The sequence below is a fragment of the Piliocolobus tephrosceles genome, chromosome 5 (genome assembly GCF_002776525.5).
Source record: "Piliocolobus tephrosceles isolate RC106 chromosome 5, ASM277652v3, whole genome shotgun sequence".
Classification (NCBI taxonomy): domain Eukaryota; kingdom Metazoa; phylum Chordata; class Mammalia; order Primates; family Cercopithecidae; genus Piliocolobus; species Piliocolobus tephrosceles.
Genome location: NC_045438.1, coordinates 135,644,927 through 135,656,219, shown reverse-complemented (window position 1 = coordinate 135,656,219; position 11,293 = coordinate 135,644,927). Strand labels below are relative to the sequence as shown.

At 44.5% G+C, this 11,293-nt stretch overlaps 1 long non-coding RNA gene across 6 annotated transcripts in view; it reads left to right on the top strand.

The window, feature by feature from the left end:
* LOC111542905 overlaps positions 1-6,341 on the top strand; it is a 20,583-nt gene extending 14,242 nt beyond the window's left edge. For 2 of the 6 annotated variants that reach the window (XR_003307284.1, XR_003307281.1), the window contains one exon: positions 5,259-6,340. This is a non-coding gene — a long non-coding RNA (uncharacterized LOC111542905). Of the gene's footprint in view, positions 1-4,829; positions 5,193-5,258 lie in introns of those variants that run through there. The other 4 variants (XR_003307282.1, XR_003307283.1, XR_003307280.1 and 1 more) reach the window with 4 other exon arrangements.
* The last annotated feature ends 4,952 nt before the right edge of the window (positions 6,342-11,293 follow it).

The following is an 11,293-nucleotide window of genomic DNA, read 5'->3' as shown; positions in this document are numbered from 1 at the left end:
CCTTCCTTCCTTCCTTCCTTCCTTCCTTCCTTCCTTCCTTCCTTCCTACCTTCCTTCCTTCCTTCCTCTCTCTTTCTTTCTTCCCTTCTTTCTTTCTTTCCTTCCTTTATTTTGAGACAGAGTATCACTCTGTTGCCCATGTTGGAATGCAGGGGTGCAATCTCGGCTCACTGCAACTCTGCCTTCCAGGCTCAAGCAACTCTCACGCCTCAGACTCTCCAGTAGCTGGAACTACAGGTGTGCACCACCTATCCAGGCTAATTTTTGTATTTTTAGTAGAGACTGGGTTTTGCTGTGTTGGCCATCCCCAAAAGGATATTTAGCCTTAGATTTTCAGAGGGATCTATCTGCTTTTGATTCCTGGTGTTTCATGAGGAAAACAAAGGTTTATCCCAAAACAGGATCTGTAGTGCCTCCTCTGCTTTTCCCAAGGAGTCCCAGGCTGTTAGAAGTTACCTTAAGTCCTCTCATGTGTGCAATAAAAGTGGCAAGAAGACAAAACGGAGAAAAACAATTCAGTTGGCTAAAAAGAAAAAAAAAAAAAAACTTAAAAAAATAAAAACAAGATCCAAGAAGAGAGAAAAAAAAAAAGGCCCTTTTGTTTGGTTTTTGAGATGAAGTCTTGCTCTGTTGCCCAGGCTGGAGTGCAGTGGTGTGATCTCAGCTCACTGCAACCTCTACCTCCCAGGTTAAAGCGATTATCCTGCCTCAGCCTCCTGAATAGGTGGGATTACCAGTGCAAGCCACCACTTCAGCTAATTTTTATACTTTTAGTAGAGACAGGGTTTCTCCATGTTAGTCAGGCTGGTCTCAAACTCCTGACCTCAGCTGATCCACCCTCCTTGGCCTCCCAAAGCGCCGGGATTACAGGCATGAACTACTGTGCCCAGCCTAAAAAAATCATTTTAAATATCTTATTACTCGACTTTAGCCAGGCTAAACAGCCAATATGTCTGGCTTTTGAACTTTACCAAAGGTAATCTCCCAGGTGAAACCAATAAGCCTTAACTAAGGTTATGACTTAACCACAAGTGTAAGAGCTATTTTCAAAAGGGTAGCTAGCAATTTTTACAAACTCTAGAATTTCCAAACGTAGCTCAGAGAAAGGAAAACTCAAGATGAGGAGTCAGAAGTTGTTCATGAGGGGAAGAGAATCAGCAAATAGCAAAGATCTCAAACCAAACAGGTCTCATTCCCCGAGCTGGAATTGAACCTTGGCCACCATCATAAGATGGCAAAGCCTTAACCACTAAGCTACACCACTGGTGGCTCCCATTGCTCTTCCCAGAAGAGGAAGAGCGGCCAATTTTCTGCTTGCAAAGGCTTTTAACTGCTCAAGACAATTTTTAGAGCTAACTATGACATGAACTCCAAAATTCCTTTCCTCCAGATGGTGGAGACCAAAAGCAAGTACCATCATGTGGTTATAAGGTCAAGCTCCCAAGGACATAAAACAAGATGAGAGGGAATCCTTATCTGGTGTTTTTTGGTTTCAAGGACCTGCAGTTTGTAACTGACCAGTTTGCCAGGCTGGCTCGAACAGCAGGCTTCTGGGAGTCCTAGGCCCACATTTTATCCTATTTAACCCCTTTTTATGACCAAATGACACAGAAAGACCAATTCATAGCACAAAGTACACCAGATTTGCTACAGCTTAAGATTAGCTCACAAATCCTTTTTATCATTAATTAAAACTTTGCAGAGGAGACCATGATTTTTACCATTCCTACAACCATTTCCACACAGAGAGAGGCCAGAAGTCCGACTGCTAAGAAATTCTTACCCTTTTGCTAGCAATGCCAGGCTTCTGGGCTCCCGCTTTCTGAGTGGCCCTAGTGACCCTGTTAGCTGCACCATAGCCTGGGGGTCAAGTCACAATGCAAAGGAAAATCATCTTGTTTGATTTCATGGAACCATAGGCAAAAGCCTCTCAATTTTGTAAGATGCTGCCCAAGAGATTGCACGGGGGAGCTGAATTAATATTTTCCCATCCAGCCACAGCAAAACACATGTGACAAAACTTAGACATTAGCCACTCTGCTTCGTGCCCAATATTGAACTGGTAAGACTTAAACTTGCCCCTGGTTGGGCTCTGCTATCTTTAATCCATTCAAAGTGGGGTGGAATGACCTCCAGCCAGGAGTTTCAACATGTGGTCTCTAGGCAAGATGTAATAGAAAGATAGAAAAAGGAAAGAAGAGAAAGAGAAAAAGAAAAGCATTGATTGCAGCAGGGTGGAGAAGGCAAAGAGTTCAGGGAGGCCAGAGAAGGACCCATCTATTGCAGTGACACTAAATTAAAAGTTCAGGGCCAGGCACGGTGGCTCACGCCTATAATCACAGCACTTTGGGAGGCCAAGGTGGGCAGATCACCTGAGGTCAGGAGTCTGAGAACGGCCTGACCAACATGGTGAAACCTCATCTCTACTAAATACAAAAAATTAGCCGGGCATGGTGGTGGGCGCCTGTAATCCCCGCTACTCGAGAGGCTGAGGCAGAAGAATCGCTTGAACCCGGGAGGCGGAAGTTGCAGTGAGCTGAGATTGTGCCACTGCACTCCAGCCTGGGCGACAGAGCGAGACTCCACTTCAAAAAATAAAAAACTTCAGGGAGCTGCTTGTCAGTCATGAAGGGATCTTTTCCAGTCTTCTCATCGGCTCTCAAGTGTCCACTTTGGGGAGAAAAAACTTCCCCATGTCCCATGATTCTGTACATGCCTCATCCTGTCACCCACAGCCATCAGCAAAAAGTGCAAGGCAGATTTAATTTTTTAAATCAATTAGTTGCTTAAAATTTTTATTTAGTTTTTATAAAGTCTTTAAATGCAAATATTGAAATTTTTTAGAAGTTTCTGCATATCAATAGGCATCGCTACATGAGACTGTACATGACTGTACATGACACTAATTTGGGAGCCCTCATTTTCAAATGCACTTCAGTGCAGTGTTGCTCTTTCAGAATGTTCCACTGCAAGTTCTTTAGTAAAAAAAAAAAAAATTTTTTTTTTGAGACACAGTCTCTGTCACCCAGGCTGGAGTGCAGTACTATGATCTCAGCTCATGGCAGCATTATGATCTCAGCTCATGGCAGCCTCCACCTCCTAGGTTCAAGTGATTCTTGTGCCTCAGCCTCCCGAGTAGTTGGAATTACAGGCACATGCCACCATGCCTGGATTTTTTTTTTTTTTTAATTTTTAGTAGAGACAGGGTTTCACAATGTTGGCCAGCCTGGTCTCAAACTCCTAGCCTCAAGCAATCTACCTACCTTGGCCTCCCAAAGTGCAGGGATTACAGGTGTGAGCCACCATGCCTGGACAATTTCTGTTAGACTTTGCTCCTTCCAGGGCCTAATACTTATGCATGTGTAATCCAAAAGGAATTCAGTTCTTCAGAAATTAAGGATCACGTTTTTACCTCAAATACTGGCTTTGCTCTCAGGTTCCCTTGTTCAACTTAGCCAATGATTTTTTTTCCTACATAAGTGCACAAGAAAAATGAAACAAAGGAGTAGAACACAAAAATCCCTGTGAATTTCCAAAAGCCAAATTTTACACCCTTGCAATATTGCCATTTAATACTGGTTTCTTTCCGATCCAGTTAGATGTAAGAGGCCTCTAACTAGATCCAAGCCAGTTAATTACTGGAGCCAATCCGATCCTGGACTCAGTTCAATTTCTTTTGCGACTTTCAAACCCAGTCAGGATCAGAAATTTACTCAAAGAAACTCAGGAGAGCTCAACACACAAATCTGTGGAGCTTCAGAATCTGAGAGAGAACTTCCCACGATCCCCAGCTGCTCCGCGAGAGAAAGAGACACAATGAGCCTGGAGTGTACCTCGCTAGGTCACTCAGCACTTCTGGGGGTCATTAGAAGCTCTACTTCTAACCCCACTTCTGACACCACCTAATAAAAGAAAAACTTCAGCCAAATAAATTTTAAATGAGGTTAATTGGGCAATAAACAATTCACAAATCGGGCAGCCCCCGGAGCCAGAGTATGCTCAAAGCCTCCAGCACAGCCGCGTGGTGGAAGAAAGTTTATGGACAGAAAAAGAAAAGTAACATACAGAAAACAGAAGTGAGGTACAGAAACGGCCAGATTGATTACAGCTCAATGTTTGCCTAACTTGAACACGGTTCAAACAGTTGGCTACATGTGATTGGCCAAAACTTGGTGATTGGCACAACTGCAGGCTGCGGTCTGTTTACACCTCCACTTGTTCATGATGTACAGAGAAACCTTTAGGCCAAACTTAAAATATGTTAAATCAAGTTTAGGCTAAACTTGATTTAACAGAAGAAATTATTTTACATATTAGGGAACTGACCACAGAGGTAAAGTAACTTGCCCAAGTCACACAACTCCTGGTAAAAACAAAATTGCATAGTTCCCCTACCCCATTCCCATAGAGTCTCAGAACCCCTACAGGACCAGACATAAAGAATACTGATATAGCCACAGAGCAAGGCAGGGAAGTGGGGAGATGAAATCAAAATCTTTCGAGGAAAAATATAATGCAGGACGTGAAAAGACCTCCAGAGTCTTAGTGCTATTTATAGACTTCAAGTTATGTTCTTACTTTTAGAATAAAAATGGTACCTTATATAATTTTATCAAAACACTTTCATTTTAAGGCATAGTAAATTTAAAAGTGTTATCATTCACATAACATTCACAAAATGTTCTTGTTGAATGTATATTTTCAAGTGTAGTTTTACCTGGAAATAAAAGTGGTTGCATTTGAAACACCTATGGGATAGTATCTTAGCTTTACCTGATGTATAAGAAGCAGCAAAAGGTTGACAACAAAAAAGTCTATTACTATTACAGTAAAAGAATAAAGATGAGAGAGCACGGGGTTCAGCCTGGAAGAGGAAGTGAAGCGAAATGACACTGCATGGTTGTTGTTCCCTAAGGATTTCCCCTCCAAGCCCAAGACGGGGAAAACCAGTCCTCTCCTTGGATGCATCAAGTGACAGCAAGTTCAGTGTCACACACGGATGCTGAGGATCCTCCACTGAGTTTATGGGCTAGAGAATTATTCACCTACAGAAACGAAGCCCAAAGAAAAACCAAATGAAAAACGTGATATACAAGCTGTGCTACAGAGGTGTAGTTTGTTTACCTTAGGTTACTTTGTTTTTATTATATTCACACAGTATAAAACTAAAGGTCTGTGCATTTTAAAGCAAATTCCACCTTTAAATGTTAATTTTCATTCCATTAAATAAACACTCATTGTGAATTTTCACTCTCTAGGCACTAAGGATGTAACTCAGAAGACATGGGCCTTGTCCTCAAGCTGCTTGAAATCCAAAATCCAAAGAGACAAAGAAAAGAAGATTGCTACATGTGTATTTTATTTCGTGTTTTTTAAATTTTTTATTTCCATAGGTTGTTTTGATCACCACTGAGTACCATAAGATATACACTGGAGCCACTCAGGAGCATAAAGAGGGCACTTTGAAAAAATGAGATTTAGGAAAGGTTCCTGGGGACTGTGTTTACCTGAGGTTAGCAAAACAGAGAAAGGGGAAACGGCATTTCCAGCAGGAGATGCAGGCTCAGGAGCAGAGAGACATGAAGTTACAAGGAGAACTGCAGTTCTTCAGTGTGACTGAAGCCAGGTGGGATGTGGGCCGGGCTGCACTGTAACCTGCCTTGTGTGCTGATGGCAGGTGTTTGCATTTTATCCCACTGGACATGGGAGGTTGTGAAGCATCTTAAGCAGGACAGTAACATGATGAGATTTGTGTGTGGAGGGGGCAGCGGCAAGGAGGATGGGTTGGAGAAGGCTGGTTTGAAAGCAAGACCAGTACAACTCTTCAGCCATCAGGTGGGAAGTCATGAGGGTGTAGGCAGGGGCAGGAACACGGGGTGAGGAAGACAGCAGATGGGTTTGAATGGCAGTAATGACATGAGAGGCCACAGGAATCACTAAATCTTGTGCCAGAAGTAGGGATGTGAAGGAGTCCAGAATACCCAGACAGTGTGGAGAACTGTGGCATCAGTGACTGCAGAGGTGATGAAAAATGAAATAATTGAGAGAAGGTTAGATGTTCTGTTTGGAACATGCTTAGTTTGAACTTCTGTGGGAACAAATGGAGTTAATCTGAGGATAGTGAGCTAAATGGCTGGGTCCCAGGCTACACTAGCTTAGTGACATAGACTGGAAGGAGACTCATTATAAGCGAAGTTCTACATTTGGATCGGGTCACTCAAGAAAAGTACACAGGCCAGGCACGGTGGCTCAAGCCTGTAATCCCAGCACTTTGGGAGGCCGAGACGGGCGGATCACGAGGTCAGGAGATCGAGACCATCCTGGCTAACACGGTGAAACCCCGTCTCTACTAAAATACAAAAAACTAGCCGGGCGAGGTGGCGGACGCCTGTAGTCCCAGCTACTCGGGAGGCTGAAGCAGGAGAATGGCATGAACCCGGGAGGCAGAGCTTGCAGTGAGCTGAGATCCGGCCACTGCACTCCAGCCTGGGCGACAGAGCGAGACTCCGTCTCTAAATAAATAAATAAAATAAATAAATAAAAGTACACAAAGTCAGAATAGCAAGGGTCTGAGTGTGTGCTCCTGCATCCAGACAAACACAGACAAGAAAACAGAGGCTGAAAAGGAGAAGAATAGAAAGTAGGAGGAAAACAGAGGAAGTGGGTTCCTAAAAGACAACAGACAGGAGAAAAAGTTCAGGAAAGAGGAGCGGACGCATCACAAACACACTAATGACACACAACAGATAGAGACAGAGAAGTGACCACTGGTTTGGGTTGTATAAAGGTCACCCTGAGAGCAGCATCAGAGATGTGGGGAAGAAAAAGGGAGAATGCAGTGGATTGAGGACTGGATGAAATGGGAGTCATAACGGACTGGGTGTGGTGCCGCACACCTGTCATCTCAGTGCTGTGAGAGGCTGAGACAGGAGGATCACTTGAAGCCAGGAGTTTGAGACCAGCCTAGGAAACACAGTAAGACTCCATATCTAATTATCCAGGTATGGTGACAGACACCTGTAGACCCAGTTACCCAGGAGGCTGAGGTGCGAGGATCCCTTGAGCCTGGGAGTTCAAGGTTGCAGTGAACTGTGATCACGTTATTGCACTCCAGCCTGGGCAACAGAGCAGGACCCTGTCTCAAGAGAGACAGAGAGAGAGAGAGAAAAGAAGAAGAAGAAAGGAGGAGGAGGAGGAGGGAAAAGGAAGAAGAGGAGAAGGAGGAGGAGGAGGGAGAAGGAGGGAAGGAAGGAAGGAAGGAAGGAAGGAAGGAAGGGAGGAAAAAAAAACCCCACATTGCAGACTCCTATTTGAGAAAGCTGACCTCTACAATTTACAAGAGAATCTTCAGAGGTTGCCAAGCCCTGGCTCTTCTCTCTTCAACGCGAGGACATGGGGGAAAAGGAGACATTTATGAATCTCTTTGAGTCTCAGTCTTTTCATTTCTAAAATTGCATTAATGAAAGCCTTTCTGAAAATGGTGTTGTGAGGAAGGACATGAGGTTTGGCACTCAGGAGGCGTTCAGTAAACGGTGGTTATACTGTTGTTAGAATGAGAGAAAGCAAACGGGAGCCTCACGCAAAACAGTAAAGAAGAGAGAAAAGAAACAGGAAAGAAAACAGCATCTGTGGGCTCCAGAAGCGCCCAGAGCCCCCACTCTCCCTCGCCCACCTGAGCACCCACCCCTGATGACTGGGTTCCGGGAGGCTCAGCAGGGCAGCCAGGGCCATGGCTCGCAGGATCCTGTCTCTGCCCTGGCTCCTTCAGTCGTCAGGGTGCGTGGGCAATGGCCACTGTGCCCCAGACCCTGAGGAGAAAATGAGGCGGTGCAGGGAGGGAGGAGCTCCGAATCCAGCACTCCTTTCCCTACCCCTGTCCAGGGAGAAAGGCTGGAGATGAAACAGGCTGATGGGGCTCAACCAACCAGAATACATCAGAAAGGATGCCTCTGTGGCTGGGGAAGTAAGATGCTAGAGCTGCCGGGAAGAAGTGGGAGAATTATCAGGCACCAGCAGGACCCAGAAAGCCCCTGCCTACTGCACAGTGTGGGGGTAAGGGAAGAAAACGAAAATTAGGACGTCATAATCACCTTCCTCTTAACGAGGAAATACATTACGGAAGTTGGGATTTTTTATTTGTAGTTACTTTTGTGAATGGATGATATTTCTTCATAATTTTACATTGATTCTTTGCATCATAGAGGAATTCATTTGTTACCAGGTGATATTATATTGACCCTTTTATAGCTTTGATAATTTTGGAGAAAATCTTCGATGTTTTCAAGCATATGAGGAGAAGGAAATAATATTTAATTATTTAATTAGTAATTATTATTTTATTTCTTCTTATAAAAATGTGGTGAGGCTGGGTGCACAGCTGAATGAAATTTAAGAGTCAGCTGGGCGCGGTGGCTCATGCCTATAATCCCAGCACTTTGGGAGGCTGAGGTGGGTGGATCACCTGAGGTCAGGAGTTCAAGACCAGCCTGGCCAACATGGTGAAACCCCGTCTCTACTAAAAATACAAAAATTATCTGGGCATGGTGGCACGTGCCTGTAATCCCAGGGCTGAGGGAGGAGAATCACTTCAACTCGGGAGGCGGAGGTTGCAGTGAGCCAAGATCGCACCATTGCAGTCCAGCCTGGGCAACAAGAGCGAAACACTGTCTCAAAAAAAAAAAAAAAAAAAAAAGAATGTAGTGATACAAAGAATCCCACTTTAAATTTTATGTTTAAGAACAATTTATTTTTCTCCTTTATTTTCTCTGTGTGTGTGTGTGTGAGAGAGAGAGAGAGAGAGACAGAGAGAGAAAGAGAAAGAGAGAGACAGGGTCTCACTCTGTTAACCAGGCTGGAGTGCAGTGGTACCTTGTCAGCTCACCGTAGCCTCCACCTCCTGGGCTCAAACAATGCTCCCACTCAGCCTCCCCAGTAGCTGGCACCACAGGCACATGCCACCGTGTGCCTGAATTTTAACTCATGTACTTCCTCTTTCCCATGTTCTCTAGTTTATAGCGTGTCCTTTCCTGAGGAACATAAATCAGTGTTATTGTCTGCCCCTTTCATCCTGAGAGGAAGGAGATAGTCACATGGCCATTTTATGCTTGAAGGATTTGGTGATCACTGGGTCCAGTGAAGAACCCCAGGATGAGTCACTATGGTTTCACCCAGGCATGGAGAAATTAGCTTCTTGATGATGATCGAGTCTCCTTGTTAAATAGGAGTGCAACTGATAGAGGATCTCCTCACATTTGCTTTATTTCATGGTGCTGCCCAAATTCATGCTGTACTCTCAGCAGCAAGGAGTAGGACCATTACTCCTGGTGTTCCCAGATGGAACAGACACCAGGCCTGGTTTTGCCACTGAACACACTACAGGACTGATAATGCAGGTCAGTTATTAGGAATATGCTTCCCAAATGTAGAAATCAACATAAGATTCCAATTTTAAATAACAGGTGTAATAGCATAATATATTATATTATTTTATTTTATTTATTTAGAGATGGAGTCTCACTCTATCACCCAGGCTGAAATGCAGTGGCATGGTCTCAGCTCACTGCAACCTCTGCCTCCAGGATTCAAGCGATCCTCCCATCTCAGTCTCTAGGAGTAGCTGAGAGCTAATTTTTTGTGTTTTTGGTAGAGATGAGGTTTTACCGTCTTGGCCAGGCTGGTCTTGGACTCCTGAGCTCAAGTAATCCACCCACCTCGGCCTCCCAAAATGCTGGGATTGCAGAAGTGGGCCACCATGCGCAGCCGCATAATATATTATCGTTCTCTTTGTATATTATTTGTACTAAGTTATAGATACACACTTATTCCATAACTCTGTGTTCACCAGATCACCCCAACTCCTTCTCTTGCAGGTTATACAGTGAAAATACATCCTTAGTTTCAAAAACTATGTGTATACCAGATTTTTCAGGCATAGGCTTGCTTTTAGAATACAGTTTACTATGATTTTTGTAACTCATCTTAATTGATGTTTAATACCAAGACAGAAGTCATTTTTTCTCTAGTCATTTTATGGTATGATGTGCCAGTAAGTCCAAATTTTATGTAATGGTAATCAGGAGGCCGGGCACGGTGACTCATGCCTATAATCCCAGCACTTTGGGAGGCTGAGGCGGGCAGATCACCTGAGGTAGGGAGTTCAAGACCAGCCTGACCAACATGGTGAAATCCTGTCTCTACCAAAACTACAAAAATTAACTGGGCATGGTGGCGGGTGCCTGTAATCCCAGCTGCTTGGGAGGCTGAGGCAGGAGAATCGCTTGAACCCGGGAGGTGGAGATTGCAGCGAGCTGAGACTGTGCCATTGCACTCTGGCCTGGGCAACAAGAGCGAAACTCCATCCCCCCAGCAAAAAAAAAAAATAGCAATCAGGAAAACTTGTAGTTGCTACAATATTATTAGATTAATATGAATTTTCAAAAATGGCAGAGCCTTAACCAAACTTAAAGAGTTTTTCTTTCTTAACTGACCTTCTTGGATGTGACTACAGGAAATTTTGATGAAATATGTTCATAAATTATGATGACAAGTTGGTTTTGGGGGATTTTTACATATTATCAGATACCAATGCTAAAGGAAGAGCTATGTTGGGGGTCTTCAAAGCCACCCCAGGTGAGATGATGCCCTCAGAGGACTCACAGGGCTCATCATGCAGTCCTACTCAGGGCTCTGATTTACTATAGTAAAAGGATGCAAAGCAAACTCAGCACAGGGAAAGGCACACGGGGCAAAGCCCAGGAGAAACCAGGCGCAGGCTTCCAAGGATCCTGTTCCCCTGGAGCCACACAGGACACACTTAATTCTTCCCACAAGGAGCTGGGATGCCATGTGTGAAATATTGTCTACCAGGAAGCTAGTAACAGACCAGCACTAGGGCCTTTGGGAGCTTTTATTAGCCAGACTTCTTCAGAGAAACAGAATTTATTGGATATATGTAGGTAGATAGACGAGAGGGGATTTATGCTGGGGATTCACTTCCTCAACTGTGGAGGCTGAGGAGTCCCACGTTAGGCCATCTGCAAGCTGCTGAGACAGGGGAGCCAGTAGCACGGCTCAGTCCAAGTCTGAAGGGCTGAGAACCGGGGGGAGCTGGTGGAGTAACTGAGTCCAAGACCAAAAACCTGGGGGGCTACTGGTGCAAGTCCCTGAGTGCGAAGGCCAGAGAACCTGGAGATCTGATGTCCAAGGGGAGGAGCATATAGGACTCCCTACTCCAAAACAGAGAGAGAGTGAATTCGCCTCTTTTCTCCCTTTTGGTTCCAGCCAGGCCTTCAGC